This window comes from Pteropus alecto, unplaced genomic scaffold (assembly GCF_000325575.1).
Source record: "Pteropus alecto unplaced genomic scaffold, ASM32557v1 scaffold239, whole genome shotgun sequence".
NCBI classification, from domain to species: domain Eukaryota; kingdom Metazoa; phylum Chordata; class Mammalia; order Chiroptera; family Pteropodidae; genus Pteropus; species Pteropus alecto.
Genome location: NW_006494613.1, coordinates 15,956,459 through 15,963,904, shown reverse-complemented (window position 1 = coordinate 15,963,904; position 7,446 = coordinate 15,956,459).

The window sequence follows — 7,446 nt, the reverse complement described above, 5'->3', positions numbered from 1 at the left end:
TATTATTATTTTACTGATGAGGAACCTAAGATACAAAAATGTAAAATAACTAGGCTAACATCAAAATTCAGTTGTTTGACTCTGGTACATATACCCTTAACCAGTACATACTTCACCACATGACCATTCTATTTAAAAAGTAAGATAAAGGGAGGATAAAAGCCATCTGGAGAATGAGGTAGGTGATAAAGGAAGAACAAAAGCCATGTAGAGAATGCAACAAAGATGTTTGCTGCATTTGATTATAAAATTTAGTTTTTTCTCAGCATCCAAGGCAAAATGGAAAAAAAAAAAATTGATTTACATAGGCTTCCGAATCTGAAAACATTTACTGAAATTCATAATGAGGGTCCTTACATGGGGTGGACATAATATATAATGTCTTATATAAGATTTTTAAAAATGCTTTGAAATTGACTATTACTTAAATCAAGAACAAAGTAATAAATTGAAGCTCTGTGAAGACATGTAGAAATAAATTAACATAGTGCAGTTATATACCCTTTTACTCAACTTGACACAGAAGCGAATGGCTAGTTAGCAGTGTTTCCAAATTACAGATCACAAACCATTAGTGGGTCATGAAATCAACTAAGTCACAACCAGTTTTAAAAAAAGAATTATACAGACATATATAAATGTAGATGGGGATGGGGCACATTTCAAATTTAAGGATATTGTGCAATAAAATTTTTGTATTCCATGGGTTTATATGTGTGTCATTTTATAAATGTAATTAATTTTTTTTTTTTCAGAAGTTTGAAAGCCACTGCCTTAGCTTAGACTATTCATCTTGACTATCATTTATCTCAGCTGGGATCTTGTTGAAGCGCTATAAAAAACATCAGATCGAACTCATTAGAGATTGTTGGGAGTGTAGCATTTGAAGTGTTGATTAAAAGGAGACCCTCATACTTTAGATTTCAGGCAGAGCAGTGGAAAGGAAGGCATTTTTTAATTAAAAAGGTTTTTATTTGTGCTGAGTTGGAGGAGCATCTCACTTCTGCAGAGACAGAGGACTGCAGGAAAGTGTGCAGGAAGGACAAAAGCACTTCTCATGAAGCATGATATCTATTTGATCTATTCAAATGCATAAGTAACCACCTTCGACCTGCCCCATTCACATTTAGGGTGACTGCATGACCTGTGTGTCCATGATAGTCCTAGTTATATTGGTTTTCCTGCTGTAATTATTAGTAGCTTGCCCTTCCATTCTCAAAAATATCCTGGTTTAATGATAAATTATATGACCAACCTTGCCATAAGCAAGGAAATAAAATGTCCCTTGCTTGGAAAGAAAGATTTGTAGGTAAGGACTGCATACCAAAGACGTTTTATCCTTTTATTCAAATTATGATTTCCCTGTGTCTTTCTCCTGGCAAACCCTCTGAGACAAACTTGTCAGAGGAAATTCCATATTTTTCTCTTCAGAAGTGTCCATAATGACCAGAGAAGTGTTTCTCAAACCAAGGCTCATCGACTTGGGGGATTGTTCGATGATTCTCAGTTAACTGAGCTCCCTGTGAGAATTTGGGTAATTCTATATTCCATTTGAAGCTATTCTAAATTTAAAAAAATAAATAAAATATAGGCATACTTTGCATCATCTAGATGATAACAGTAATATTCCAGTCCTTAAGATGTTTCTGTTATCATCTAGTTAAAATCAAACAGTACTATATTAATATTTGTGACATAATTTTAAAAACTTGAAGTTGTTCTTAATATATAAATTCTGAATTCATGAAAAGTTGGAGACAAAATGGCATCATAGGATACTACAAAAATGAAGGTTCTCCTGTAGTCTAAATAGAAAAAATTGGTGAGAGAATTGTGAAATTATATGATGTATGGGAGCTGAGATTGGATGAACTCCAAAGCCCTATGTCTTAATAACAAGGACCATGTTCAGATTTCAAGTGGAAATATAGTTCCGACAGAGTAGCATCATCTGAGATATTAAATTAATGTTATTTATTTCAACTTTATTTTTCAATTTTTAAAATTTTATAGGGTTTTGTGGACTTCAGAGTTGTATAAAACTATATGCAAATAGAGCTTTACACACCATTCTATTTTTAAATAAATAATTGATAAAACACTGAGGCCTCAGGGAATGCTTTTGCTTTTTATAAGGGATACTTATATTAACAAAGTTTGAGATGCAAAAGAGTGAAAAACATCATGCTTGCAAACAAAGACTTCTTTTCTACCAGAAAAAGAAAGGAGAGGAAAGTAGGGGAGGGGTGGGGAGAGGAGGGGAGAGGAGAAGAGAGGAGGGGAGAGGAAGGAAGGAAGGAAAGAAAAAGAAAAGAAACAGAAGCAACCAGGTTTTCTGGCGTATTGCCTTAACAGGAATGCAAGTTTAACAAAATGAATGTTAATTGCCAAGAGTGAGAACTAACATGGACAGTTGTCCTCTTCTACTAGGCTCTTCTGCCTGCTTCTGCCTTGTCAGTCCCATTGCCTACTTAGACCTTATTCTTCTATTTATCAATTCCTCTTAGACCTATTTTGGTTCTCCACTACTGGCTATTTTTCTTCTTGACTTCCGTAAACAGTATTAGCCTTTTACCTCAATTTCAGTTATAGGTCAGAGAACTTTTAGAAAGAAAAGAGGTTAGATTAAATAAAATAACAAGTATGTAAATACTTAGAACAATACCTGAAATATAGTAATGGCTCAAAACACATCACACTTACCTTAAAGAAAATCTATTTTACTTTAAAAATTAGGGAACCAAGGGTTAAAAAGTCTGAGACCTATTTAATGTCACAGATCAAGTTAAAGGTAGAAGTAGATCTAAATCATATTTTTGCATATCAAGAAAACAAAGAAAAACTCGAGTAACTGATAAATTTATACAGAATAAGATTTTTCTATAGTTTCTGCAAGTGCTACTTTAAATCTATTTTTGACTGTCCTTGATGCACTGAAGTACGATTTCTTTTTCTATTTTAAGACCTTCTCATCTGCTGTTCTGCCCTTGGATATTCCTTGTAGGTTTGAAGTATTCTCCAGAAGACAATTATGGATTTATCCATTGGCATTCCAATCCTATAATTGAGCCTATTTCATTTTGAAATTTTCCTACACTGTATGCATGGCTAAGCATGCCCATAATATAGGGGATTCTCCACTTAATTTACAACTCTCAGTCCAATGTGCAAGCTTTTGAAAATGGCTTGACTATTCTTTGCAATTCATTATGAAAAAACTAGGTATTGTAGCCTAAAATATACCTATATTGTTTTCAGATAGGAGTATAAGAACAAAAAGACTATACTTTTAAATATCTAGAACACTTAGAAAAAAATAACATCGGGTCTTCTAGTAGAACTCTAGCTAATTATAGAGTGGGACATGTGGCAAGCTGGGGCAATTTATACATTGTAATATTAGGTTTCCTTAGTAGGATTATTCAAATTTTGATGACATTAAGGAGAATGTAATTTTGTGTGTGTGAATACGTGTGATTGTGTGTGTGAGAGTGAGAGTGAGAAAGATACAGATCTCTTACTTGTTTTCAAGAACATGTCAGGATTTTGTTGTAGGAGGAGCCCTTCACCAGCAATATAGAGTGTGGATTGTGAGATTTGAGGTAGCATGTGGAAAGATGAATTAGGGAAGAAATTTAATAGCCCAGATGACCTTAATTAAGGCAATGCCAATAGTACTCGGTAAGAGAACAATAAAAAAAAAATGAATATGACTACCAGGTTTCTAACTTTTGAGGCCAGATGGATGGTGGTGCTTCTAAATAAAATGAGGAGTATGTATCAGCAAGTATTAAGGACATTCACTTTGATGGCCACAATTTTCTGAAGAAACTAGGAGGCAGGGGCATCTTCTGAGAAAAAAGAGGAAAGTGTTTGTATAGGAGAGTTGTATAGGAGAGTTGTAGAGAATAGTGGAAGTTTGGAAAAGTCACTAATGGGAATGATAAAGGAAGCTGGCCAAAGAAGAGCCAAAGTTACTGAGCAGTATAAAAGTCAAGAAAGGCAGGTGAGCATGAATTTGTAATGAAATCAATCTGCACAGGTGTATGAATCCGTAGTGACATTAATCTGCACTGCTGTATGATTTTCTTTTATTCCAAACAATGCTCAGCCATTTTGGTATATCAGTAGAGGCATGGGCTATTGTACTGATCTAGAGCTGCAAGTTTAAATATCAGATGCAGTGAAATGTAAGAGTGGGAAGGAGGTGGAAGCACTGTGAGAGAAAGTTTTAAGGCATCAACCATAGGGTTCAGGATCAATAAGAAAAGGAGACCAGCAGATGAAAAGAAAGTCTTAGGGGATGAAGATTTAAAAAGTACAGGTATTAAAAAAATTAGATTGAAGTTTCAATGAGAATGACAGAGTAAAAAGCTAGAAAAACAAGGAGGTACTGAGATTAAATTTTCCTAAGAGGAGAAATTCTAGATCTGTGCTATCCAATATGGTAGCGACCAGCCCTATAAAGCTATTTACATTTAAATAGTTACAATTAAAGTTATGTTCCTCAGTCACATTAATCATACTTCAAGGGCTCAAGAGCCATGCATGGCTACAATACTGTCCACATTGGACAGGGCAGATAAAACATTTCCATCATGTAGAAAGTCCATTGGAATGTGCCTATAGATAATGCCAAGTTCTAGGGAATGTCTAGAAGTGTGAATTGCTGAAGAGATTGGAGACAAAAGCCATTGAGGAGGTCAGTAAAGGATCAGGAAGGTAGGATACTGGATGGGTTTTCCATAGAGAAGTTGAATTGAGCCTGCGACAGGAGTTCTAATGGAGAAGATATGAGCTAGATGCTAACGTCCTCGGTGACTATAAGGGATGTGACCAGATAGATGAACACATAAACTTTGTTGGAAGTTATAATGTGCTTCCTGTCAGTATACCATAAACCCTTCAGGCCTATCACTGTCCTTTGCTTCTATAACATGTTCAATTGATTCAGTCTAGACCCTATCCCAGAACGATGTACCAGATCCCACTTAAACCTCTCCTGAACCATTCTCCTGGTTCTTCTGAAACTGTATCAAGTTGCTTCAGCCAACTCAATAATATGGGATGGAAAAGGAAGCTGTTAACTATATGGTCGGGTTAACTAGGTAGTTGAAAATAATGCACACATGGGCATATCTATAGCTTCATATGGAAGATTTAGCATAGATTTGTACTAGAATATATGACAAAAGCATTTTTTAATTGAAGAACATAGGTAGTTTGTGTATGTCTGTTGTATTTATTAAACACATTTGTTATAATCTAAGACTTATACTTTATGATCAAGAGGGATGTCTATCAATGTGGAAATGTGGTATAGCTAGTTATGTTGACTATTATCATTAAACATCACACAGAACAATTGCCATTAACATCAAGCTAGTTGCCACCATGCCCCCCTTTCCTTCTGAGTTGGCAGCTATAAGCTGCAAGTCCACAGTAATCCTCTTCTACTAACATCACTTCATGAGTCATCACAAATTCTTTGGTCTTGTTCTTCCATCCCTATGCCAGTGATTACTGTAATTAATACTAGAAGAGAAGAAAGACTGTTTTGGAAAGGTTGTTAACATCTTGTTTGGATGAGTAAATGAAGAATCTTTTGCTCTATAACTTGAGAATTATAAGCTAAAATAAGCCCAGTCCTTCTTTTCTCCTGTCACCAACACTAATCCCTCTCCATTCTTCTCAATATCTACAATTTTACTCTTGTTTTTAAGAACTAGGAAATAGCTGGGTGCTGTAGACTAGTTTCTTATTTTTCAATAGGCTCTATGTTTTTAGTCTCTGTTATTCTTCTAGGTTGTAAAGCTATTTGTGTTATAGGCTCTTCCACAGCAATATACAGCAGGTAATTCCTTTTAACAAGCCATAGCAAGCTTAATTGAGTTATGATGTATACCATCAAATAGCTTCCAGTGAGGCAAACAATCCTTTTTATAAGGTAGCATACATTTCACACAGTTTCAACATGACTATATCGTTTCATATGACTAAATAATTACTTTCTTCCTTGGTAAAAAGTTACAGAAAGGTATGGAGTTAATATCTGATTGAGCTAATTAAATTTTAAAGAGGTTTATACTCTACTAGGCTTTCCTCCTCCCTAGATTTAGTGGAATCTATTTCTTAAAAAAACTTAGCACTAAATTACAGGTAAATTTTTAAATTTGTTTTTTTTTTTTTTTTTACTCAATTGTTCAAGCATTTCCTAATGAGAATCTCAAATCAATTCTTTTTCATTTATTTTAAATGTCATAGAATAATATTAACAGAAATTATTGTCAAGATAGTATTTCTTTTTTTTAAATTAAATGTATCAACGTAACATTGGTTAATAACATCATATAAATTTCAGGTGTAAAGAATGGAAATAAGTGCAGCCACTATGGAAAACAGTATGAAGTTTCCTTTAAAAATTAACACTATAACTACCATATGATCCAAGAATTCCTCTTCTGGGTAATTGCCCCCAAAATATAAAAACATCCTTTCGTTAATTTGTAAAACCTGTGTTTCTGATTCACTCCCAATGACTTTGCAGCCTGAAGCCGTTTCAAATTATGATATTAGTTTTAATGTTTTTACGACAGATGCTGTTAGGGCTTTCAGCACAAGTAGTGGATTATGAGCAAACATTAGTTAACTTATGAACCTTCATCTGAATACCATTTGGATACCCATGGGCCCCGGATGATATTACAGCTCCAATGTCAGTCAGCCTGAAGAGGAGCATCAGTAACAAGCATCATCCTTACTTCTCTTCCCAATGCAGCAATAAGTCAAGGAAAAGGAGACTTTCACTGATTTGAACCATATAAATGGGTTGAAAATAAATTGTGCTATCTGTTATATTTGTCCCCAAAGGCAAATTTACCTAACACATAATACAAGTAGTCCCATTCAATTGCATCAAAAAACTTCCTGGCATCTAATAAAATTGTTGCTATTGGTTCCAATTTCCTCTTTGTATTCCAGATGAGTTGTATTAGTTTATGCAGATTATCTGATGTTTATCTCTCAGAATAAGGCCTAGTTGGCTAAGGGCCTATTTGATTTATAATTACTTTAGTCATATAGCAAGTGCTCTGGTACCTATTATTCTATGCCTACCCACATTGTCTAAAAAAATATTTTTCACGGTACTGCTAAGGGCATGAAATCTTGAGTATAAGGCTACATGGATATATGTAATAGGATAAAGGACTACAGACCACCTTGATTTCAAACCATAGACAATATCCGATGCTTTAAAAATTCAGCACAAACCATTTAAATGCATTACATATATTCATAGTCTATTTCTGAAACTAGTGGCTGTTCAGTGTGCTGATGGCAGAGAGAAGTTAATGTGTTGGTAAGCAACCTAAATTTTTATAAAGCTATTTTGAAAATAACTCAATGCCACAGAAAGTAATATCAAGTACTCCTTGCTTTTCAATT